Consider the following 27058-nt stretch of genomic DNA (forward strand, 5'->3'; position numbering starts at 1 on the left):
GACCCCTCCCCTTGCGCTTTCTATCCGGTCTGGCTAGATCATAAAGGGCTTCTCTTGCCAAAAAATTATTTAGACAAATAAGTATAGCCCTAGGCTTAGAATTGGAACCACTTCTAGGATGTTTTTGGAAGGGGAATCGGTGCACCCTTTGAAGTTCTATATCCCACTTCCATTGTATGAGCTCCGGAAAAGCTTCAGTAAACAATTCCACTACAAATTTTCTGATATCATTCCCCTCGCTAGCCTCCGGAATACCTAAAATTCGCAGGTTATTCCTGCGTGATCTATTTTCCAGGTCAACGAGCTTCCAATTGATCTCTTCTTTTTTAGCCCCTCTAATGATGACAATTGCTTGTTCTGATGTGACATTGAGTCCTCAATTGCTGATATCCGAGCTTCTGCTTCTACCACTCTTGCTGATGTCTCCGTACAAGTTTTACCAACACGCCGAAGATTATTCTGGAGGCGGCGGACTGCACCTTGAGTGCGTAAGTTCTCAGTTCTGGTCTCTTCACGATGCTGGAGCATAACTTGATATAGCATAGCTAATGTCACTTCAGAAGTCTCAGGCATATCGGATGGTAATACCATAGGATTAGGGGCAGGAGATAGCTCAGTGGATGTGCCTTGTATTGTGATTACTGTGTGTTCATCATCCCCCCACTCAGGTCTCTCTGGAGATTTATCATTATCATTGTCAGAATCTTGAGAGGAACTATACACACTTTTTCCACTCTCATCATCTTCCCACTCACCGCCTCCTTCTGCTCCATCCTCATTACAGCTGCCGCCGGCTTCCAGTGCACTTGATAAATCAGACATCGAGTAAAATTGTCCTGCTGAGTCCAATGATTCTGCTTCCGCATGCGGGTTGACTGTCACTGTAGTACCCATTGCGTCTTGAATAGTAATAGCTGGCAATGGAGCCAATTCCTCAGGAATCTGGTGTGTTATGTCAACCGGTCTAGTTGTAGAAAGTAAAGAGTCATTGATACCTGGAGTAGAAACTGAGGTAGGAATTGTCTCTTGCTCCCCTTTACCTTTGTTGATTTTATTTGGTTTTCTGAATATTCCATGTAATTTAGGGGTTGTGGCTAGACTGGGACTACCACTCCCAGAATGCACCATTGAGACATCTGTTTGATCCTGGTCTGGAGCAGAATCAGGAGCACTCATGTTTTGCTTTGTGGTAGTTCCTGGCTTGATTTTTTGAGCCGTTGCAGGTCCTGTGTTTTTGCCAGTAAGATCTGCTTCCTGACCCTGAACTGCTGCGGCTGTCACAGCGCGGGTCTTCGGTTTCGGCTTCACTTTTGTCTTTACCGGCATATTTTGCATACCGGGTAGAGCACCGCGCTCTGTTGCCGCTGTCCTCTGTGTCCGGTGGTTGAAGCGGGAAACTAATCGAGATCCGAGACAGGGGCTCCGGGTAATGCTCTCGCGGAAGTCACCCGCTCCTCCTCTCCTTACAGGACGCCAGACCGCTAAGCAAACCCGGTAGAGACTGCGATGGACATCTCTCCGCATCTCCGCATTCCCGACTTTCGCCTACGCTGATTACCGGTAAAACTGAAGTCTTTAGCACGCCATGACTGGATAGTCGGTGAAGATAGTGGTGAGGCCACTAGCGCCGCTGCTCACACAGGCGTTCTCGCGCCCTCCATCTTGCCTCCGTCCGTGTCACATCTCCGTCCCTCGTATCAGCTTATTCTTATTTGATCTGCAATGTGAAGTTTTGGCATGTTCAATAGGTCCTTCTGCAGCCTTAATGTTGGTAATTGTGATAAAGACACGTATGAGGCATTTATCACTATATTATATTCATATGCCTGATCACTAGTTTGTCTACGTGTTTTTTCATGTAGCCCTCCATGTTCCACCTCAGAGATACCTCTTGTAAAAGGGATTTGTTTGATGCTTGTTCCTTCACTAGGATATGTCCTTAGTCCTGTATTCAGACTTTCAGTAGCATCAATTGAGCTTATTGTACCTCCACTTGACTTCTTGTTCTGACCTTTAAACCATCACCATGTGCACACTTTAGGCCTAAACTTCCACCCATATCATACTATTCCTGTTACCCAAATCATCTCTTTTGAACTTGCAACGTTTCCCTTCTTTCAACTCAGATTTGTAAACTTTAGACATTTTATCTGTTTCTGAAGGTGTGTTAAATAATCCATATTTATCAATCTAGGACCATAATTCCTTCTTGTTACTTACTAGGTCTATATTAACTTCAGCAGTTTCTTCTTGTAAGGAAAGGTTTGATTTTTTCCTATAAATGGCATATTATTCCAAAAAAAGTGATGCTTGGTTCTCATCATTTTAACAATTGAAGAATTAGCTAAACTGCTACTGTTCTCTCTCTGCCTTTTTCTACCTTTTAATACTCTCCTGAGAATATACTGGACCTCTGCAAGTGAATTTTACGACTGTACTGTATCACCCATAAAAACCTAATGAAAATATATATTTTTTAAATGTAAAAAAAGAACTGATGGTGCCCTATTATTTTTTAAACTCTGCAATCTTCACAAAGATGTGAAGTAAAAAAAATAGCTATGCAAAGTCGCAAGCAGCTGGATTTCTCACAGCCCTCTTACAGACACAAAGTCAGCACAGCTGACTTGACAGAGAGGAATGTGTATTCTGAACAGAGCAGTCTGCTGACAGGGAGTTATTAAAGCGTCCGATAATGAGGCATTTATGAGAGCTGAGCTGAATCTTAAACAGTGGGCGTTCAGTGAAAATGTTGCTGTGATTGGCATGTTTCAGTTTCAGGAGCAGACATAGACAGCCCCTATGTCTGCTTACTGTCTGCACAGTCGGGTCTTTGCCATCAAGGTCAGGTGGGAGGACATTATTATTAGTTATTGATTCTCCGGGTGTTAACCTGCTGGTGCTCCGTGTCTTCTAACGTTCAGGAGATTACAAGAGGTCGCACAGCATCCTTCCTCCCATGGCGACTTGGAGGGCCTGTTAGATAAGTGCCTGGGATTTCTGTTCCTGGGATGTTTACCAAAGACAATGATATTCGCATAGTATTCCCCAAGTCAAAGTGAGAGACACAGCACTTGATACACGGTTACCTCATCTCTGAACCCTGACAACACATTAGCCGCATTTGCCACGTTAACATTTTCAAAAAGTTGTACACTGTCGTCTGTAAGCGTTATTGAAAGAAAAAAGGCTTTATTTGATATATATCCTTTCATTTCATATTTCTATCAAATCAGAAATTGTATTTACTAGCTTGCCACAACGGGTTTAAAAATGATGTGAACAAATTTATAGCAATTAATTTACTTAAAGTTGTGGTGTCGTGGTTGGGCCTACTGGCAGACACAAAAAGAGACCACACGTGTGTACTTTTGGTGGTCAGTACAATGCCTGCCACGCCCAGGGTCCTGGGCCCTTTATTAGCTTCTCAACGTGCCCTCCGTAACTACGTCGGGCTAAACCATTTAACATGCGCCTTGGAGGTAATCATGACATCACAGTCCTGCTACGTGTCTACGTGTGGGCCATAGTGGTCGTGCCCACCTAGTGCGACACTACATTCCTCCTTTACCCCGAAGTGGAAAACAGAATACACATGACATAAAATATACCAAACACTTCCGATCATAGTCTCTGAGAAGTGCAAAATGCAAAAAGGAACAATCTTACTTTTTCTCCTTTCGTCGGCTTCTGTGCTTCTCAACCGCTCTCAACGTCTGCAGCTGGCCACAAAATCATAGTACTTCTGGGAAGGCTTCGGGCAGGGGCGCAGATTGTACCTGCTCTGGCTGCGTTCACCTGACAGGGTTGGAGCGAGTTCATCAGAGTCTTTGGCTTCCGCAGTTTCAGGGTGGCTGTGGGGCATCTGCGACTCTTGTTCGCTCCGGGCTGGCGCAGCTGAGTCTGCTTCTGGGACCTCTTATTCGCTGGGGGTGTCTTCTTCCTCCCTTTCTCGTGGGCCTTGGGTCGGTCTTGTGTATTGCTCTGCAGAGTCTGGGAATCCATCATCATCTCCATTCAGGGTTCTCTTAAAGAATTATACATTTCTGGTGACTTTCTCTCTCCCTTTTATTGCTGTGACCATAGTTCCATTGACGTTTGTGACAGTCCATGGGTCTAATTCGAAAGGGAGGCGGAATTTCCCTCCGGGATGACGATCTTTCACCAGCACTTTGTCACCCACTTGGATGGGGCTGTCTGCTGCCCTTCTTCTTCGCGATGCAGCCCTGTTTGATTTTGTTCGCTGTTCCGTGGATCGGTTGCTGGGAGTCGGGGCTGATGCCCACATGGGATGGTGGGGCAGAGTGTCTACAACTGCCCAGTTAAAACACAGGCAGCTTGGAGGAATCCCTGTGGTGCAGTGGGACATCAGCCGGTATTCCCTTAAAAATTGGAAGAGGGCTAGTTCCAGGTTTTCGCCATCTGCCATTGCGATCTGAATTGTCTTATTAAGAGTTCTCATCAGTCTCTCGACTTCTCCATTGGCTTGAGGCCATCTTGGGGTTATTTTCCGGTGCTTGATGCGGTGTGATTGCAGGTACTCGGCTAGTTCACAGCCGTTGTAGGGGGGCCCATTGTCGGTGCGTAGCTCATCCATTAGGCCGTGGGTAGCGATGATTGTTTCTAGCTTGGGGATCACTTCAGAGGCTGCAGTGGAGGGTAGGATCTCAATTTCCGGGTATCTTGAGAAATCGTCGACCACCACAAACATGTACTTCCCACCGGGAAGGCTACCAAAGTCTGCGCTGGCCCGTACCCATGGGGCTGACAGTCCTTCCTCTGTGATTACAGGCGCTGGAGGGTTGGGCAGGCTGGTCGCTAGGCACACAGGACATCGTTGGATGACCTCTTCGACTTTCTTGTCGAGCCCTGGGAACCAGAGCTTGTTCCGGATGCGATTTTTTGATTTCACAATTCCCTGGTGCGCGCCATGGGCTAGAAGGACCGCTTGCTGAGTGAGACTGTCAGGTAGTACCAGGCGGGGGCCTCTCAGGAGACATCGTTCCGGTGAGATGGACAGCTCGCTTCGGACTTGGTAGAGTGCTCTTAGTGTTGCTTGGGCCTCTAGGGTACGGAATGATGCTGGGCTCTGTAGTGGTTTCCAGTTCCCTGACTGGATGGCTTGCATGGCGATCGGTATGCAGTCATCGTCCTTGGTGGCTTGCGTTACATCTCCTAGGGAGATAGGCAGGGGTCTCGAACGCTCTACAATCATTCTCACATACTCTTCTGTAGCATCGGCTTCTGCGGCTTCGGCCTCAGTGACCGGGCGGGCATGCCTCGATAGATAGTCAGCGGGGTTCCTGGAGCCTGGCCGATACTCCACCGTGAACTGATATTCCTGGAGCTGGAGCACCCACTTCTCTATGCAAGGGGGGGGGTCGTGATAATGATCCTTGGAAGAGTGGGAGAAGTGGTTTGTGGTCTGTGATCACCACAAATGGGTGTCCGTATAAGTAGATATGGAAGTGCCGGCACCCCCATAGGATGGCAATGGCCTCTCTTTCAATCTGTGAATATCGCTGCTCCGTCGCAGTGAGGGGCCTGCTTGCATACGCAACGGGGGCCCATTCCCCGCACGGTTGTTGTTGGGTCAGGACGGCGCCTAGGCCGGTCGGGCTGGCATCCACCACGAGCTGTGATTCGTGGCGCGGGTTAAAGTAGGCCAGAGTCGTGTCGGCCGAGAGTGCTGCCTTGGTCTTCTGGAAGGCTCTCTGCTGTTCCGGCTCCCGCTCCCAGGTGGCTGTGGATTTCGTGAGGTCACGAGAGGGCCGGTGAGGTCTGATAGGTCCTTAATGAAGCGTCCGCAGTAGGTAACCATCCCAAGAAAACTGCGGACGGCAGTCACTGACGTCGGGGCGGGGGCTTCATGGATGTCTTTGACCTTGTCGGGGTCTGGTCCTACGCCCTGGTCAGAGTATTTGTAGCCGAAAAAGCTGATGTCTTTTCGTAGGAATTCGCACTTCTCCCTGTGAAGGGTCAGACCTCGTTCCTGTAGCCTGGTGAAAACAGCCTTAAGGTGCTGGATGTATTTGTTCAGCGTTGCTGCGTGGACCAAGATATCGTCACTCACGTTTAGTACGCCGTCTAGTCCTTGCAGGACATTCTGAATAATGTTCTGAAATACTTCAGCTGCGCTTGAGATCCCGAAATTGAGTCTGGTATATCTCCACAGGTCTGCGTGGGTAGAGAAAGTCGTTATCGGGCGGGAGTCCGGGTGCAGAGGGATCTGGTGGTAGCCTGACCTCAGGTCCATCTTCGAAAACCACTTTGACCCTGACAGCTCGCCAATGATGTCGTCAATGGTCGGCGTCAGGTGGCGTTCTCTCATGATCGCAAGGTTGGGGATGCGCATGTCCACGCAGATCCGCACGGCATCCGGTTGCTTCGGTTTCTTGGCTACCACAATGGGTGACACCCATGGAGTGGGTCCGCTGACTCTCTCTATGATTCCGGCCCTCTCAAGTACTCGCAGTTCCGCTTCTACTTTGGGTTGCAGGTGGAACGCTATGCATCGGTGTTTGAGGGCTACCGGAGCAACTGAGTGATCTATGTGAAGGCGAACGGCGGGTCCTCTCAGACAGCCAATCCCCTCGAACAGTGAAGTGTGTTGCGATGGTCGAGGCTGTGGGCTTGGACTGTAAGGGCGCAGTGGATCAGCCCTGATCTTGGGTGGTTCTGCAGCCGAGCAGAAACCCAGATCCTTCTTGTGACACATAGATTTTGGTATGTAGTTGATGGGAGTCATGTGAAACTGCTGTCCGGAAGACTCAGCACAGGCGTAGGGGTCGACTGGTGCCATATGCGTACACCTGTACTCTCGTGGGGTGGAGTATTGGTGGAGTGTCTAAAGTCCGGTATACGCTGGCTGCCATCAGGTTGATTGTTGCTCCGGTGTCAATTAGGGCTGCTACAGCTTGGTCTTGCACGTTTACTGTGCACATCGGCTCTGCGGATGGTGTAGCGACTAAGGTGTTGAGCATTCGTACCACGTGGACTGATTCTGCGTCCGCATCGCCATCGTCCACGTCACTGTTGGCGGCAGCGCTAGGCAATGGCTCTATCTGTCTCACTCTTCGAGGTGGACCATTGGGCTTTTTCCTCTGTGTTGACAGACATACGCTCGCAAAATGGTTGGCCTTTCCACAGGCGCTGCAGATCTTTCCTTGTGCAGGGCATGCTCCGTTGTGGGGTGTTGCCCCTCTGCACCATACGCAGGCGCGGTCGTTTCGTGCGCGTGTCGGTGGTGCTCGTTTTGATGGCGCACACTGGTTCAACTTTGATAGCGACAGTGGGTTTCGGTTCCATATGCGCAGCTCTGGCTTTCAATAGTTCTTTAGAGCGCCCTAACGCCAGGATGTCGCGCATGGGCATGTTGTCTGTCTCTAGGACTCTCTCGCGCAGTTTTGAGGATGCACAGCCTGTATGAATTGGGCCCGAATCTCGTTGTCAGCGTCCGGAAGGATACATGTGCTGGCTAGCTTCTTAAGCCTCGCGTAGAATACATCCACTGACTCTTCTGGGGGCTGGCGGGCTTGGCGGAGTAGGAACCTTTCGTAATCCGCGCTGGCGAATGGTTCGAAGTATTCCGTTATGGCATCGCGCAGAGTGGTGTAGTTCCGGGGCGGGCCACCTTCTACCACGTCCTTCGAGATGTCGTGAATAGCTTCCCCTCCCAGGTGCAAAAGCATTGCACGCCGCCGCTCGACTGCGACGTCCCCCGCCACAAAGTAGTTTTCCAGGCGTTCCACCCACTTCTTCCACCGGGCAGCTTGGGAAGGAGGCGTGCCTGTGACTGTGAAGGGTCCAAGTGGCGGCACTGCGGCCATGGCCATCGGGGAAGGCGGGGGGGCTGACAGCCAAGAAGAGCCCTGTCCTTAGAGGGCTAGGAGTCCAGGAACACGCTGGGGGCGCCTGCAGGCGATTCCAGGCGGCAGTGGAGAAGCTCGGCGGCGTTGCACGCGAAATGCGTGTAAAACGGCAGGTACACCACACGCAAGATGCGTGGGAGAAAGCAGGTGGGCCACAGGGGTGCACGCGGGATGCGTGAGGAACTGCGTGGGAGGTGCGCGGCAGGCCAGGTGGGCAGGCGTGGCGTCGGGGCCGGAAGCAGACGTGTGCCGGAGCACGGCCGGGGCACAGAGGCGGAGGGCACGCACCTGAGGCTGCGAGGCCGATTCTGCTGGTTGAAGGCGGCGGGGCCGCTCGCTGGCAGGTATGGAGACTGCGGCTTTGCTCGCTTGACGGCTGGACACAGCTGCGAGGCAGGGCGGTAGGGTGCCGGATTGTTGCGGCTGGGCCTTCGCTCGCCGAGGCAGAAAGCTGGGTGCAGGGTGGCCGGGAGTGCTCCGCCGGAGGGCCGTGCCGAGCTTTCAGAGTGGGCACACTGCAGGGGGCTCGCCTGGTGTAGAGGGGCAGAGCGCGGCACGCGGTGGGGTGGCGAGACCACCTCATCGCCAATGTGGTGTTGTGGTTGGGCCTACTGGCAGACACAAAAGGAGACCACACGTGTGTACTTTTGGTGGTCAGTACAATGCCTGCCACGCCCAGGGTCCTGGGCCCTTTATTAGCTTCTCAACGTGCCCTCCGTAACTACGTCGGGCTAAACCATTTAACATGCGCCTTGGGGGTAATCATGACATCACAGTCCTGCTACGTGTCTATGTGTGGGCCATAGTGGTCGCGCCCACCTAGTGCGACACTACAAAAGTAATGCAAGACCTTCCGAGCAGTTATAATTAAAGGAAAACAGACCCACCTTAATCTATGTAAACAAGTAAATCCAGTCCAATTAAGAACAATATATTCTAAAAAGAAAACAAAACCAAACCTTGACAACTCACTCCAAATCTAACCAAAACCAACCCATGCTAACTAAACCGTACCAAAATCCAGTCTAACTCAATAGAACTGAATATAATACTGTCAAATCGAATCGAAACCAGACGAGCTCAACTCAGCCACACCTAATCCAAGCCAGCGAAGTTTTCTACCATCAGAACTGTGTGTTGAACCAGATCATATGCCATTTCACAAGCGTTAAAATGTGAACGTCTGCACAGGGTTCTTGACATCTGGGTTCCTTTTGTCATTTTGTACCCAGCTCCACCCTGCCCTAAGATGGTTTTAGGAAATTCTCCATTCTACGTGTTATAGATTGGTTGTCATAAAAGGGCTTTGTAGCAAGGCATTTTGGGCCTTGGAATCAGTTATGGGACGATTAAGGTGTTGGCATCATTTCCACTGCTGCAAGCTTATAGCAAAACATACAAACGCTGTTCCATGTACCCTCTTATCTAGTGCTTCCTGGAGAGAATGAGAAGTGGCCTGCAGCCATCTCGTGCCTAGTTACTGTAACACATAATAGAGATAGTTAGCATCACTGAAGATGGAAGTGCTTTTTCTGGGAAAAATCTTATGGGGACGACAATAGGTTGAGCGGTACACCGGTACTGACAGAAAAAAATACTTTCGTTCCAAGTAGAATTACAAAGGATTACAAGTGAGACAGACGTGCCAACATTGGGATTATTGGAAGTGATAAAACCTGTACATACTTTCCCCTGCCAAAAACAGATGGAATATCTGCCCAGCCAATGGCCTGGCAATGGGAGAAAGCACGCGGTTAATCCTGATTCCAGTCCAAAAATGTATAATTGTACAGCAATGGCAGGGGATACCGCATCGAAATAGTAATTTCAAGTGTGGATTTATCACCACTCCATTACCGTGCCACTCATGATCAGACACTCCAGGGCGCTTTACTTGCATTCTTGTTCTTTGTGGATTTCTAGATTGCTGTTTGACATCATCCATACAGGCCATTGAATATTCAGCTTCCACCAATGCTGCCTAGGTAAAGTACCCATTTTATGGGGTACAAAAGTCTGCTCACATATGTGCCAAATGTCTGCTGACTCCTATCATTCTCGCTGTTCTCTACATAAATGAGCGGCGGCCAAAATGTTGATTTCAACTGGTATGTTTTTAAAAAGTTAACAAACTTTGCCCTTGATTACATCTGCAAAGTTGGAAGCTCTGTAAAACTTTACTTGCGAGTGAAAATCCTTTACAAGGATTTTTTTGCAAGAGTACTCTCCAACTGGGAGACAGTGTTTTGCTAAGATTGTTATGTGCAAAAGATACTTTGGCGCCATACTTTTACGTAATTTGTGTGCAGCTTTCAAAGTTCTAAAGATAGATTTTCAAAGTCTTTGAAGTAAAAAACTTTGTAATTTTCTGCACCTCTAACAGAAACCATTAAAATGAAGTAGATCTATTTATCAGTTATCCAAATTCATGATAGTAAAATGCATATGTGTCTCACTGTTTTTAAATGATACCTGTAAGCACTGACGCGCACCCTTATCTTGTTGCTTTTGGGTTGTTTCAGCTGAATAATTAGCGCTAAGTCTATGGGGCTTTTCAAGAAGGTGGGGGGCATATGTAGGATAACAGAGCATCTCCCTCTTGCAGCACATCTCTGAAAAAGGAATTTGACAGTGCTGCGCTGTGACATTTTCAAAAGTCAGTGATGCGCCCTATCTTCAAGAATACGGTGCACCCCTGTCTTTTCCTTAGCACTGGCATTACATTTAGCTACATAGTGCCTATGGAGGCAACATTGCACAATATTGCAAGTGTGCCTGTGTTGCAGGGAATGAATGTTTATGTGCAGGAAGGTGTCCCTTCCTGCACATAAACAATCACTAACGGCGATTTGTTACTTAATTAATTACTTTCTGCTCTTTCTGCAGCACACATAAAAAAAGCAGAAAGGTGGAAAACTAAAAGTACTTCTCCTCATGCGCCATTCTAACGCCTGCTCTTGAGTGGGATTCGTTTTTGGCGGCGCCAGAACGTCACTAAATGTGACATTCTGGCGGCGAAATCCCCTTGTAAATATGCCCCAAGGTGTGTATAGAAGCAAGAACAAAAAGTGAGCAGGGTGCAGGTGCAGTGGCACAGGTCCCCCGGCAGTGGGAGGGACCCAAAGCAAACCATTCATGACTATCTTCTTCTGTTTAACTAGAGGTCTTGTGTGCTCATTTTCCTAACTTATATTAGGGCCCAACACCTCGGCTACACGTTGATTATAGTGAGGAAAAGTCAAACTACAATTTGGACAATGCTTGGTGCCGTTGGTTAAAGAAGCATTTACAATGCAATGGTCTCGTCTTTGTTAAAGTTAGAGCTCTTGGCATTGCTCTTGACATTATTTATGTTATTAAAACATATAAATAAATGGCATTGTCATTTACAATGCCGATAGCTTAATCTCTCGCAAATGCGAGACCTATTGCATTTGCACCCACACACACACACAGAGCCACACGCACACACACACAGAGCCACACACAGAGCCACACACACACAGACAGAGCCACACACACACAGACAGAGCCACACACACACACAGACAGAGCCACACACACACAGAGCCACACACACACAGCCGCACACACACAGAGCCACACACACAGCCACACAGACAGAGTCACACACACACAGACAGAGCCACACACACACACAGACAGAGCCATACACACACACAGACAAAACCAAACACACACAGACACAGCCACACACACACAGACAGAGCCACACACAGACAGAGCCACATACACACACACACAGAGCCACACACACACACAGCCACACACACTCACACAGACAGAGCCACTCACACACACAGAGCCACACACACACAGAGCCACAAACACACAGACAGTGCCACACACACACACACAGACAGAGCCACACACATAGAGCGACACACACACAGAGCCACACACACACAGCCACACAGACAGAGCCACGCACACACAGACAGAGCCACACACACAGACAGAGCCACACAGCATTCCACCCTATAACCAGTGCTTAATTTGAGTTGGTGGGTTACGGTGCTCACCACCGGCACTTAATTGCCAACACCGGCACTTAGGATGGGCTGTCACATGGAGATGCTGTTTGTGTAATTGAGATACGAGCACAAAAATTGTTTATAAATTCAATTTACATTAAAAATGACTGATACCTGCCACCAAAGCCATTATTATAGCATTTGAAGGCAATAGAAAGAACGGTTATGGCCAGTACTCGCTGCTCTGTTCATTGTTCAAAAAGTGCTCACTCTTAGGACCAACTGCTACCAAACCCCGATATTAACAAAATTCCATTTCCAAAGGGAGAGGAGCACAGGAACTGATAGTATCATTACAAGAGTCCCATATACTTAGATAATCTCTAGAAAATCCAGAAATTCTGAATAGAAATATGTTATCGTACGAGACAACACAATTATTTCATTTTATAAATACCACAATAATTGATGTCCTTCTTTCTTTTTCTTTTTATTCGTATGTTCTTTATTCATTATGAAAAGAGGATGCCTTATTATCTAAGGGTATGGGACTCTTGTAATGATATTATTGGTTCCTGAGCTGCTCTACCTCTGGAAATGTGTATTCATAGCATTTGGGGCCTGGAATACTCTGAAGTGTCACACTTGTAGGAGTGTGATGTAGTTGTGGTGGTACTGTCATTGGCAATAGGTGGTGCAAGCTTCATGGCATCTGAGGAGGGCCCTGGCACTTAATTTGTTTCTTCAAATGAAGCACTGCAGGCTGTGACTCAGGGACATTTCAGAAGATGACACACTCCCTCCTCATACCTTTAAGTAGCCACCCTGGTAAGCAGTTTTGGGTGGCCCAAAGATGGCCAGCTCCCAGCTGTAGAGATCCGCCTCCACCACAAGGGACACCCGGAAGCCCTCCACCGGTTCCTCCTGCAGGGACTTCAGCTTCAGCAGCAGCACCTTGGAAGAGCCGTGCACCGGCCAGCGCGGGCCATGGTGGGGGGCAGGGGGCAACTAGGGGTGTGGAAGGGGGCAAGGGGAAACTAGGGGTGTGAAGGGGGGCAAGGGGCAACTAGGGGTGTGAAGTGGGCTAGTCAAGTGGAAAAGTGTAGATTTGGGATCTAGAAAGAGTGGGTTCTCTAGTCAACAACCACAAGGAGACCCTTGGTGGGTGGGCTTTGGGGGACCTAAAGAGGAGGAGCTACACTTAGGCTGAGAACTTGGGGTATTAGGCATGTGGAGTCCTAGATCTCAGTGGGTTTGTAACCTGGAGTGGAGTGGCTCTGGGAGCCTGAGGGTTATCTTCTGGGGGTGGGGCTGGAGTCCAAGCTTTGGTGGGGGGCTCTGTTGGGCTCCTTAATATCTGGAATTCGATGGGGTGGGTTGGTGGTCTGCTGGGGCCCTTGTTCTGTGGTGTTTGCTACCCTGAGATTGGTGAGTGCTGGAGTCGTGGATTTACAATCTAATTTCAGTAGGGGGGGCTTTTGTTGTCTGGATATAGCGGGGTATGGGGGGTGGTGAGGTCTTCGGGTCTGCTGTCTGCCCTGGGTGCTGCTCGGGTGTTTGTGACCCGCTGCACCGGGGAGGAAGGGTCCTGAGCAGAGCCTGAGCTCCGCGGGGGTGTCTGCTTTCCCCACCGAGGGTCAAGTGAGGGCAGCCCCGGGTGCTCAGCTGCTGGGGGTCCCTGGGCTTCGGGGCAGCGGTGTCCACGCCAGCGGGGGCTCTGGGGAGAGCAGGGTTCAGGCACATGCCTCGGAGAGGGGGTTCCTTCAGAGGCAGGGGGGCCTCAGACTCCAGCTCCTTGTTCTGCTGCTCTCTCCTCCGCTTCCTCCTGCCACTTCCGCCCCGTCGTAGACACAAAGAGCGGACCACAAAAGAAGTGCTCCTGACTCCGCCCCTGCCATCTTGGCTCAGGCGGTTGCGTCTATGCGCATGCGGACAATTCGTGTTTATTTGGAGCAACGGGATCAAAGATAAGGCAGAGGGCACCAGCCACCCAGGGGCACCGCACGGACAGTAACCCCCGTACACAGACCACTAGCAGTAAAACAGCCCATACCACGGGGGAACCACAGACAGAGACCAATCAAAGATGGCTACTCCGCCCATCAACGAAACCAACAAGCACTCACCATGACGTTCTGTTTTCGCTGTAAGCCCCGTCCTTTTCAGACTGGGGGGCGTGTTTTTCTTTCTCCCCTCTTCTCCATTGGCTGGAGGAGAGGAGAGAAAGAAACAAAAAAGCACGCCCCTCAATCCGAAATGGACGGGGCTTAAAGTGACAGACACAGGTCTTCTCCAATAACTGGCCGCCGTTTAGGAAGCTAGCCAATGGAGAAAAGCTAGCTCGTTTACCTCCATACTAGAAAACGGTAAATCTCACCAGCGAGACTGCGCAAGTGCAACCTAAGCTAGCCGAGACCTAAAAAGACATGACTATGACTTAAACGTCCCGCTGGTGGCGGTGATCCTGTTGACAACTATTCAGGTCTGAGTTGTTCTTTGTAAAGCATAAATGCAAGAGTGTGCAGGAGATTTGTGGTCCCTTGAATCCCAGGGCCATGAAAAACCCAAACACAAGTGCCCATGCACACCGGCAGGCACGCTTAATATATCCTGTTCGAGGGATCTGCATGAACAAAATAATGGTTCACATGTAAACAGCACACATCACGTGCCAGGGGTCTTTATTAACAAAATAATGACTCACATGTAAAGAGGACACATGATGTGCCAGGGGTCTTTATGAACAGAATTATGACTCACATGCAGCTGCGGCCGGTAGTGGGAGTACCGGCCGGGGAGTGATGTGGGGAGGGGGAGGGGCAGGGTAGGGGGTAGTAAAGTATAGATTACGGACTTAAACAGGTAAGTAAACATATAAATAAATAAAACGAATTTCGTTGCGCACACTGCATCGCATTTTGTGATGCAGTGCACACAACGAAATTCGTTTTATTTATTTATATGTTTACCTTCCTGTTAAAGTCCGTAATCCATACATTACTACCCCCCACCCTGCCTCTCCCCCTCCCCACGTCACCGCCCAGCCGGTACTCCCACGACCGGCTGCGGCTGCTCACATGGAAAGAGGACACATGATGTGCCAGGGGTCTTTATGAACAAAATAATGTTTCACATGTATAGAGGACACATGATGTGCCAGGGTCTTTATGTGAAACAAATGTAAGGAATCCCTTTTCATGTATTTTGGTAAGGAGACTACAGTCTCTGGGGATCCGTATCAGAGAAGGGTGGTAGCACACTAAGTTGTATCTAAGGTTGTATCAGGATCGACAAATTTACAATTTCAACAAAATAAATCCATGTCAAGTATTTAAAACATAATTCCAGTTCAGCCAAAAGAGAATGTTAGGACAAAAGGGATTTATCAAAAAATTTCTCCAAAGTTTATTGTGTATTTCTATACAGGTTGTTGGCTAAAAATTCACATTTATTATTAAAAAAACCTTTCATAACTTAAAAAACAATATTACAATTACACAAAGAAAAATGTGTTGATGCGGCGTTTCGGTGATATAGATGGTCACCTTCTTCAGGACAATTTTTCGATTTAAAACCACTAAAGTTAAAACAGAAAGTATAAAATACTTGTTATAAAAACTGAATTATTCTCATATTCATTTTTTCAACATTCAATCATACACATTATAATCCCTACATTCCCCTCTACATTATTCAGTTGCTGTTATAGAGTTTTCGGATTGTTCAATACTTTAAACAAAACATTTCATTTCTCTATATGGTAATCTATATTTTCGCATTTTTACCATGATACAGGCCTATATACTATTTGTTGATCCAAAAACCTCCTTGTGGATCAACAAATGGCAGCAGTTTGAGGAACTTCCTCTGCACCCTAAGGATTCAGCAGGTGGTTTTGACCAGAGCAGAGATCTGGGGTTTGAGGGAGAGATTTCAGTCAATGAGAACCCCTAGGTTTTTATTTTTAGCCAGTGCAGCCGGGGGGAGGTGAGGGGGGGGATTGGGGGGGGAGGTGGAGAGCAGCTGGCCGACCAGACCGCTGACCAGTTGGGTATTGACTCCTTAGGTTCCAAGCAAATAACTGTGCCCATCAGTAAATATTTTGATTAATTGTTTGCCACCAAGTTGTATAAATATAATTGCAGTGATTCGTCCTTGTTTTTGGAAAGGATTGGATTTTTTAATATTATGTCTGTTTATGTAATTATGTGTTATGTAGGTTACATAACAGTAATTTTTTTTGATGATATCATTAAAATGAATGTTTTTTTATAATTTTCTTGTCTCTTGATGCTTCCCTGTTTGTAATTGTTTCCTTTAAGAATTGCCTAGGAAGTTTTGCACTCATATCCCATCAGTAAATAAGCCATCCACAGATATTCAGGAGTGAGACATTCTCCTTTCATCAATCCCCAGTAATTCATGCATGTATTCTTTTTTCTTCCCTTGGAATGAGGTGTTCATGGGGTTTTACCCTAAGGACACAGACAGTTGGTTGCACTGCAGGCATGTACTCAGGCGGAGGTGCATTAGTCTAAAGGAAAATGCCACAAAAGGCTAGTGTGCATTGTTTAGGGGTCTGCACTGATGTACATACAAGCACGTACTTACCCACCCACATCCATCTCTAAACCCTGATGGCTGCTTCAACAGGATTCACAATCTACACATAGTAAAAAATGCTGAGCTACTTCCTACAGGACTGCTTGCTCCAGGCCTGCCACAGTACCTTTAAAACGGTAGTGACCTTTCTCAGGTGTGGGCAACTAAACAGATGAGGAAAGAATCCAACTCTGCCTGTTTTTTAGGCCCAGACTGGGGAACCAAAAGCAACAGTGACAAAAGTGATCATACAGCTAAGCTCCCGGCTTCCACTCCTTGTACTAGCTCCCTCTCTCCACCCACCTATTCCCTCGCTCTCCTTCTCCTTCTCCTTCTATGATCGCTTTCTTCTCTCCCTTCCCCCTCTTTCTCTTTCTCTCCGTTAATGTCTGTCTGTTCCTGCTCTAATTAACCTGGTGGAGCAGAGGGCACTGATAAAGGCATCAGGGTTGTCCCTGGGCTTTCAAAACTGGCCACCAAAGGCCCTAGCCCTCCAGGGAAATGCCCGGTGGAATAAAGGGACTGCCCTGCCTTACTGGTTAACCAAGTTGTGTATCCTGGGCAACTTGCTTATCTCCGAATTGAGAGTACTTACGTGTGATTAATGGAGCATTATGAGTTTTATATGTAAATTCATAAAGAATGAACAGCACGCGACACAAGAGAAAGTGCAAGGAGGCAGCAAACAGAAGCCACCATTGAGTGTTCTTCCATTGTCTTGCTGCTTTATTGGTCTTTTTGGGAAATTCTGCGTGTTCAAGAACTCTTTTTATTCTATATGAGAGTAAATTAATGAAAAGAGATTGATGGGCTCAATTGGAGCCCGTGTTTGTTATAAGCTTGAAAGACTTTTTGATGTATTTTTCCTAGAACAGCATTTACCAGAAAGTAATTTTTATTTATGATTGACACTTTGTGCTACTGAAAATTCGTTTTGCATGAGATAACATGGAGTTCCAAATTATAATGTCCTTGATGCATTCCTAGTTTGGCACTGTTCACCAGATCTCAATAGCATCAATACTTTATTGCGAAATCATACGTAATCGTGATAAAATATAGGTAGAAAAGCCCACAATGACAATACGGGGCTGGGGTGGGGTAATGCTGCCTTTCCGAGAGTAAGACATTGGCAGGAAGAAGGTCAGCTACTGTTCGGAAGTATCAACCTTTATAAATGATATGCTTCATCACTGACTATGAGATTTAGACATATTTCTCTCCACAAAGAAATATTTGAGCATATTGAACATAATTCCTTCACGTTGGAGAGATTCTGGCTGCGACAATCGTGACACGACGAGACTTCATAGTGGAGTCACTGCTGACAGGTTTAACATACTGCGGTGACCTTTGCTGCCCTTCAGCAATTCACAATGTTGACTGAAATAAGGACATGACGGTGAAAAAGGTCACGGGAACATATTGAAACTGTCATCAGCTCTGTCTCTACAAAGGCTCGCATTTATCAGGATGCTGGGAGACATGCAATATTATAAGATGTGCAGCTCCCTCTGGGGCCACGGAAGTAGAGCAAGGCTGCTGGGGATTCAGGATCACTGTGATTGATGCACGGCCCAGCACGACCACATCATCTCCATCTCTTTGTCTCCGCGGGTACCACTGAGCACTTTGCAACTCTAAGCTAAATGTACATAAAGGGGGTGTCTAAATCCGTATCATTAGCGGGCGTGAGTCCGAGATTACCCAGCAAACAACCACTCCACCCCACCCTGAGTGAAGCAATGTTCATAAATAATTATAAAAATTAATTGGGATTTCCATAAGTGCCTACTTGAGATTGGAGGTCGGCACTCCTGCTTCAGGCATCTGTGTTTAACCTGTTTGTGAGAATCTTGAACCCTGCCATGGTTGGCTCAGCATTTCATCCTTACTAGGGCGAAAAAGTAAGTGCAAGTATATTTCATTATAGTAACTTTGCCTATTAAAGATACAATGCAGTTCCATGATCTGTGCTATGGAGTACATATTGAGCATTTGAGCCGTCTCATGAATCACAGATCTGCACAGTGGTGACTGATGGTTTTTGCCCGTTTTGCCAAATCTGACACTTCTGGGCCTGAATTATAATCTATTTGAGTGTTTAAAGGCAGCTCGGCATTGAGATTTGAGAACAGGGATCAACAAAATATGGATGGCATTTTTAGTAACTTGTTTTTAATTAGAGGTTTAGAGGTAATCTTTTACAGATTATAAGCGCTCGAAATATCAGACGGTTATGGGGAAGATGTGCTTGTAATAACGTTATCTATTCATACAGACTTCAAACTGAGTTAGCTCTTGGCTAATAATTGCAGTTATTAGCCAACCTAATCGTCCTCAGTTTATCAGCCTGGGGAGGATTAAAGGTTGAGTTGACAATGGCAGAGTTTCAAACTCTCTCCTGCAGGCTGCACGTGGAGTTAAAAGGAAATATTAAAATGTCCTCTTTTCAATTAAAATTTCCAGCTATGAAGAACAGAAACCAGGTAATAACATTCTAATTGTACCTGTAGCTGCATGGTGCTTCATGCAAAAGGGTTTTTTTGTCCATGCCGTGGGCAAAAGACCCTGTTGACCAGGCCCCCCAGCCCGATTGTGGGACTTGGACCTAACCTGAGCACATGCCATATTGACAACATTGGGTGGACTCCTTGCCAGCTGTTCAGTATGACTTCTAACTATGTATACGAGTCCAATTAAAGCTAATTGTATGAAAATATATCTCATTGGGACACCACGGAAATGTGGCACATCTTTGGCTGTGGAACAATGCCATGGATAAGCCTTCACAGCTATTAAAATGTAAATTCTGCACCCCTTCGCATCCATTTTACATAGGGGTTGTTTCTATATAGATATGTTAATTTGGTTGTCAGAGACCTTGGCATTTCTGGATGACCTGTATATGACCTGCACTGTGTTGCAGGCCGACAGTCTCTGCAGTTTTCCAAACTGCATAGATTTCTTTTCCCGTATTCCTGTACAGTACGAATAACGAAGTCGAAGCAGCCTCTGCAGAAAAGCTAGAAATGCAAATGATAAAAAATCAAATGAAAACCTAATTACCATAGTTGGATCCCTTGAGATGTGACAGAAGAGACAGTGAAAGCTCCAAGTCAATTAATCATGAATAATGGGCACTTATCAATTAATCACACTTATTAATCTTGCCTCGGCAAAGTAAAAATAAATGAAATAACCTCCCGTTGGGGGCTTAACTAGGGGAAGCTGTAGGGGAGGGGAGGAGGGAATACATTCTTCATACATTGTCTTTCTTTGACAGCTCTTCAGAGAAGTGTTTGGTAAATATTGCTGGGGACTCTAGGGGTGGAACCAGATTGTCACTATTCTGAGACATATGTGGGAAGTCTACCGGTTTGAAGTCTTATCTAGTTATCATGACCAGGTCTCAATCGATGGACTCTACTGTTAGGGTGACCAGATTTTCAGAACCAAAACCTGGGATGGGCACAGACACAGAAAAGGGACTAAGGGCCAGATGTAGGTAGCCTAATACCGGTCGGTAACGGCCAAAATTACCGAATTTCGGCCGTTACCGACCGGTATTAGGCTTTACAGATGTAGGAGGCCAAATTGAAGTATTAGGTAATTTACAGAATCGGTAATTTAAGGAATTGGTAAATTACCGAATCCTTAAAATACCTATTCTGTAATTTACTGAATCCCTAATGTAGGGAGCACTCAAGTGAGTGCATTCCTCGTGTCAGGATTCGTACTTTACCACCAACTACAAGTTGGTGGTAAATATAAAAAAAACGTTAAAAAAGCAATTTTAGGCTTTTTTAATAGTGCCATGTGGCAGACATACATGCCCTTAGGGCATGTATGTGTGCAACATGTGCACCCATGCACTATTCAGGGGTGCACCAGGGTGTCAATGTGACACCCTGCCACCCTTGTAAGTCTTCCCCTTATTACCGATTCGTTTTTCACCGAATCAGTAATTCCTATCCATTCCTATGGCCACCCAGGCCCATAGGAATGAATGGGAATTACCGATTCGGTAAATACTCATTCGGTAAATACCAAATATTACCGATTCGGTAATATTTACTGAATCATTAGCTACATCACATTTACCAATTCCTAAATACCGCATCAGTAAAATTCAGTATTTAGGAATCGGTAATATGTGATTACCTACATCTGGCCCTAAATGTTGTCACTGACCATGGTGATTTCTATCTGTTGGTTCAAAGTTAAATATTCCCTCCCCTTGCTATGAAGATCTCTAGGGTCGGGCTGCTAGTGACCAGCTTATGGGCTCTGCAGAACTGATTCACCCCTCATCAAATTCTGCTGTGCTGTTGAATGAGACCAGGCAGCACTGCAGGCAACTCTAAATAAGTTGTGTACCTGGTGTGTTGACAGGTCCATTTGAATTGTGGGCCTGCACAGCACTGTGATCAATGTGCATGTTCACCCGACCCTCTCTAAATAACTGAGACACGTATTTGTTTTAGCAGAAAATGTCAGGACGCTGGGCCAGTCCGTGAAAAATTTGGATTGTGTGGGCAAATCTGGGACATCTGGTCACCTAACCAATGGTATATCAACCACGCCGCCGACAATATATCAACTAGCCACACCTATCATATCCAACCACTACCTTATAATGGCTCTTGACAACATCGTTTTTCAAATTCCCTTGAGATGTAAGGAGCCACACGAATCTTAAAAAAAAAGAAAAATGTTCACTACAATCAAACAAGTAGAAAGAAGTACAGAATCTCAGGCTTGAAGGGATCAGTGTTGCTCAGAGATATTTTAATATCTTTTTAATCTTTGAACAATATCGTGGTGCAAGAAACTCACACAAACTGATTCTGAGCTTTCAGGACATGGTTTCGACTGTCCCTGACTGGGAACTTTAAGGGCAAAATCAAGACTCTCAAAGTAGCAGTTCATTTAATCCTAGGAGAGCGTTGTGGAGGTCATTGCAGCTGCCTGCTAAGCGAAGAAAGCTTGCCCTCTTTTAAGTTTAAAAAGACCCACCTGCTTGACAGGAACTGTTTGGCCAGAGGTGCTTCTGCCAGAGCAGCAGATGGATTTTCAGCAAAACCAGAGAGGCCACCATGTTGTTGCAGCCACGCAGCATTCAGGTTTACTTTTCAGAGACAATCTCTCAAAGCCAGAGTTTGTTTCTGAAAAACAAGCAAAAACGTCTATGATGTTCAGTAGCTTTCTTACTGCATCAGATACATTTTGTCGGATACTGTTTGGGACCACCATGCCTCGTTTGGTGGTCCTGGGTACAAAAAATCAAATGAGGCCTGATTGGCACAGGCCCTTCCCATTGTGACTCAGTGCTGCTTGTTCTAGGGTTTCTGATAGCTGAGTCTTTGCAGCCGCCATTGTTGGAACCTGGTGGTCCTTCCACCTTTTCATGAAGTGAGGGCAGACCGCTGGCTTGGCTGTACTTGAGACCCATTGATTTACAGTAGGGTTCCAGCTCAACTAAACCCTTAATGAGGAATTCGGACCTTCATTGTCCAATGACCTTCATTGTCTGTGTCTGTGCACTCTCAGAGCACAATGCATAGTTTCAGGAGTGGATTGCACGTTTTCCTACATGGGTAAGAAGTGTTCAAAGTTTTTTTCTCAAATATTTGCAATAATATTTTGCAGTAACAAAATGGTTCTGCATCAGGTATATTTTACAGTAATCAGTTAGTACCCATTACGATCGAGCTGTTAACTTCGGTGCAAATTATGCGCCCACGGCTTTGCAATAGTACAGGTTTGAAAACGTGTGCACAGAACGTGGAGAACCGTAGCCTTTATGCTCGGCGGCGCAGGGTACTCCTGAATTCCCCGGAATTCACCTGCCTTGTCAAATACAGAGGACTCTTCGTCTGGCGTAGAAGATTGTATTTATTAGCTGCAGCTAGTACAGTGGTCTTAGAAGTCGTTGATATAACGAGGTTCAAAAGAGACTGCCACTTAACTCCGTGGAGCACAGGCTTATATACGGTACAATACAATGCAAAATACAAACACACAAGAGCATGAGGCATAGGCAAATGTTATAGACAATGCTTTAAGTCTTAAGTAACCCAAGTTCCCGTGGTTATGTTTGTCACTCGACCCCTTAAGTAAATTACAAACAAATCCACACAATTCTGTTTACGAGTAGAGAAAACACAGTCATATGCTCTAGAAGGACAGTAGATAAGATAACCTACAGGCAAGAATGGTGCGAACCAACAAATAGTCCGGACGGGGATTAATCAGCTCAGACAAGAATTAGTGTACTCAGCCAGACCCTGACACTCGTTAGTAAACAAGGGCGAAGAAGCCACCTGACACGTGAATGCAGAAACGACAAAAACACTGCGCTCGCCGTGCTGCCTGAGTGAGGGCAACACAAAATGGCGGCGGCTACAATTTGGAGGCTGAGCACGAACAAATTTGCAATTTACAGAACCTCACACGCGGACTCCCGCACGTACACCAAAGGCATGAGGGTTATAACCAACATATGGGCATGCCCCCCCCCCTCCTTACCCTCTCTCTACCCCCCTTCTTTCTTCTCACTCTTTCTTCTTTTGCTCTTGGGGGCATTAAAGGAACTCCGCATCACCAGGACCAGCCTACCCAGATGCATGCATAATGTAATCACAAAAGGCACCAACGATAATACCTGTATCGCCCCTTGCATTACCACTGTACTGCATTTGTATTATAACATTTCTCAATAAAAACGGTTGAAATAAAAAAAAAGAAAACGTGTGTAAAGTTACACAGTAATGGTGACACACAAATACTACATATTATTCCTCATCCTGCACGTGCAAACAAGGATTTGAGCTTTGAGCTAATTGCTCTTGTGACTCGCACAAGATTTACCTTGCGGAAATCACAGATGAAACCATCTTCTTTTTGCAAACCAAGCATAATTCGATTTTTGAGTGCAAACTATAGTTTAGCAGTTATGTTTATTTTTCACTGCACACAAAACTTAGCCAGACCCTCCTGGCCGAACCAAGCACCAAACCTTCAGAGTGCATGCAGCTTTCATGGCTAATGGGGGGGGGGGTGCAGTTCTGTTCCTGGATGCTAGGCCAGTAGCTTTTCCTATCTGCTGTGCTTCTGTGCTTTACAAACAAGCCAAACATAACAAATTGTTTTGAAAGTGTGCCCAATTACTTAGACCGGCTCAAACGTGCTTCAAAACATTATTTTGAATCAATCTCCTGTAGATTGCTCACCAGCAACACTGACCTCCAGGCCGTTATGGGAAAGGCGGTGAGGGGGTCTGCTTGGCTCAGAGTCCACTATGTACGTGATAAACACTTTTCAAGTTCAAAACAGTATATTTCTTTATATTCTGACTGTAGCAACATATTTCAGTTTAGTATATTAAATGATAACATTGCATTGAGTGACAATAGTTAAAAGTGATTCTAGTCACAAGCTTCTAAGAATTATTCATTACATTTGTCAGAGCTCTGACTGCATTACTGTTATTGAACCAAGAGGGACCTCAGTTGTCTTTTATCCCCTACACGTGGCCAATGGTTTTAATGTCGATGGACTAACTCTTTCTCTCAACAATTTTAGATCAAAGTTTAATCCTTTGTGTTGAATTCTTTAAAGTGCCTAATCAGCGCACTCTGTTGAATATATCCGTTCTATAAATGCTTTATAAGTATTGGTAGTTGAAATGTTTGGAGGGTAATGTTTTAATGCAGAAACTACAATGAAAAACAGAACACCCACCCTTGGTCAGAGTATTGAGACCATTTGCTCCACATGGCTATTCATTTTCATACATTCCTGAATTAATTCACCAAGCCACTCTTCATTCATTCATTCATTCATTCATTGAGGCATGCAGCCAGGTCTTCAATCTCCAATCACTGTTTGGACATGGTTCTAAATTGGAAAAAGTGTTGTGAACCACCATATCTGCATGTTTTTTCAAAACATTCTTGGGTGAGAACCTCCCACCCCAAAACCGTTTTTGCATTAGTCAGGCTTGCTCGCTGCATGTAGCATGAACGCTGGCCATACAATATTTGAGAGGGGTCTTTTAGACCCGATACCCTCCAGGTAGTGTTTCCCAAACTTTTTGTTTTTTCCTCCTGGGTTTTTCTCATTCTCTTGTAGTGGCCTTAGGGCTTGAGGCACTTTCGCACCATAAAAGCAGCATGGAAGTGCACACGCTCTTCCTATACACGTTAGGAAGTGGTGCTTACCCGATGTTTAAAAACATGTGTCCAGCCTGCCATTGCAGGCTGCTCTGAGCACTTGTACCAATGATGTGCTTGAACATGGGGACCAGCCTGACATTGCAGGTCGGTGTGCACACTTGCACTTTTGGTGTTACTAGACATGTGTCCAGACTGCCATTGCAGGTTTGTGTGTGCGCAATTGCGCTTCGGCTCAGGCAGGTCTTTTTAAATCACTAGTCATCCGAGATGACCTTTCACTACCACTAGCACACCCTGAGGGTACGTCTTAAGGGGTGAAGCGAGTTTTAGGTGAAAGTTTGGGCAGGTATACCTGTGTGTTCCCTGCCCAGGTAGTGAGGAATACCCATGTGTGTTTTCATCTATGAGATTTGCTCTCTCCCTAGGATAGCATAGGAAAATGGTTGAAATCACTTCAGGCTGCAAAGTGAATTGCAATGGAGCAGCCTCATGATGTTTCCTATCATTGGATTCGCAGTGACAACCTCTTGCCAGTGGTAAAGGAGGCTTTGTTGTAATTTGAGTAGAAATACCCCCACTTGAATGTGGGCATTTCTGTGCTCTAAAACTCTTTATGTACCTTGGTGCTTGACTCCAGTCCACACTGGAAGTTTGGGGACTATATCTGTACAGTTCCTCAGTGACAGCTATAAAACATTGGGCATGCAACTGGAACATCATACATCTGCCATTTGCCGGCTGGCTGGAGAGATTGGAGGCAGAGTTTTTGACACTTTGCTTCTGGAGCCAGATCATGGCCTCACTAAATATAAAGATCTGCATTCCACGGCCCCATGCAGACAGGACTGACATTTAGGGGAGACATCTGTGGTTCAAAGGGAAACCCTCTGAACATCCCCCATTTCAAAGGCACACTAAAGTATAACTACTGGTGCCATACTTCAGCAGGGTAGAGATACACGTGTGGGGACGTCGAATCGGAGAACCTGGAACTGCGTAGTGCAGACTGCCAGAGGAATCTGTTGTGCACAAGGAGGATTACTGTCATTATAGTGGCTGGCCTGGGCTCGCTACCTGCTGCTGTGTGGCACCCTGAAGTGTGCTCTCCAATGGCTTTTTGACTTGCCCCCTGTTCTATTAGAGGTCTCAGGGACCTCGAAGATCCCCTATGAGGGAACCACACTTTCTGCTTGTGACACCTGGAGAGTGGTGCCCCCTTAAGTGCCCACATCATCAGATGGATCCCAACTGGAAGTGTTGTGTGACAGTGTTACTAAGAATTGTGCATGAAGGCCCGGTTTGCCTTGTGTGGAGCCCCAGAAATGTTGCTTGCATCTAAGGCATGTGTCCCCTGCATCATGGGGACCTTTGCATGCTTAAGCCTCTTGTTGGTTGTGAGTTGATTCACTAGTTGTGGTATCCAGCGAAGCCCGCTTCATAGATCGTGTGCATCTCTCTTGTGCAACACGTCGACTGCCTGCTCATTGTCTGATGTGTCCAATTCACAGGCTGCAGCCCTCGGAGGTGGAGGTGTAACCGTAATAGGCACCCTATTCTACCTTGTGAGACATTGCTGAACTTGCGCCTGTGTGTGTGAGACATAAATTGTGTGGTGCGACCTATATCAATGTGCACAAGACGTTGTGTCTCATTTCCAGGGAGGTACAAAATTTGCAACTCTTCATTATGAATGACCGTAGCTGTCTGGTGCAGCCGATATCAATGCACACCAGACGTTGTGCCTCATTTCCAAGGAGGTACAGAATTTGTAGCTCTACGATGTGTGTTATCGGAATGATCTGGTGTGACACGTATCCATGTGCTCCCATATGTTGTGCGTGGATGGCCTGGGTTGGACTCTGATCGACATATACCTGATGGAGTGCCTCATTCTTCCGAGAGGCTCCCCTGCTTCCTACTCCATTCATCAATTGTTCATTTTTTGGCCCTCAGCATGGCAGAACAACTGTCCTCTCCACACCCAGCCCCAGCAGACGTCATTGTGTAGCCAGGTAGTGTTGCCCGGCTTGGGCTTGGGTCAATGAGAATGACTGGCTGTGCTGAAGGAACACTTCTGAGAGAAATTTAGAAATGAGTCAAGAAACTGCATGCACTGGGCTTGTGCAGGAAGGCCTTTTGAGTGACCCACTATTGCCCTGATCCAGCGCCGCTCTCAAACTACCCTCAAACCATCACGGAATACTCAGGAGCTATCATACTTCACTCGTCGGTGGGGCCCATAACACCGCAAGTCATTCATTCACACAAATCACACTGCTCCCGAGATCAGTGAAAAACCAGAGGGTGAGCTGCTGGATAGCGGAGTACCCTACTTCATCTAAAAATTAAATTCTATACATTAAATACATATGCATTTTATTGATATCACCATGGTATTTAAATCTCATAA

The sequence above is a fragment of the Lissotriton vulgaris genome, chromosome 1_1 (assembly GCF_964263255.1).
Source record: "Lissotriton vulgaris chromosome 1_1, aLisVul1.2, whole genome shotgun sequence".
NCBI lineage: Eukaryota > Metazoa > Chordata > Amphibia > Caudata > Salamandridae > Lissotriton > Lissotriton vulgaris.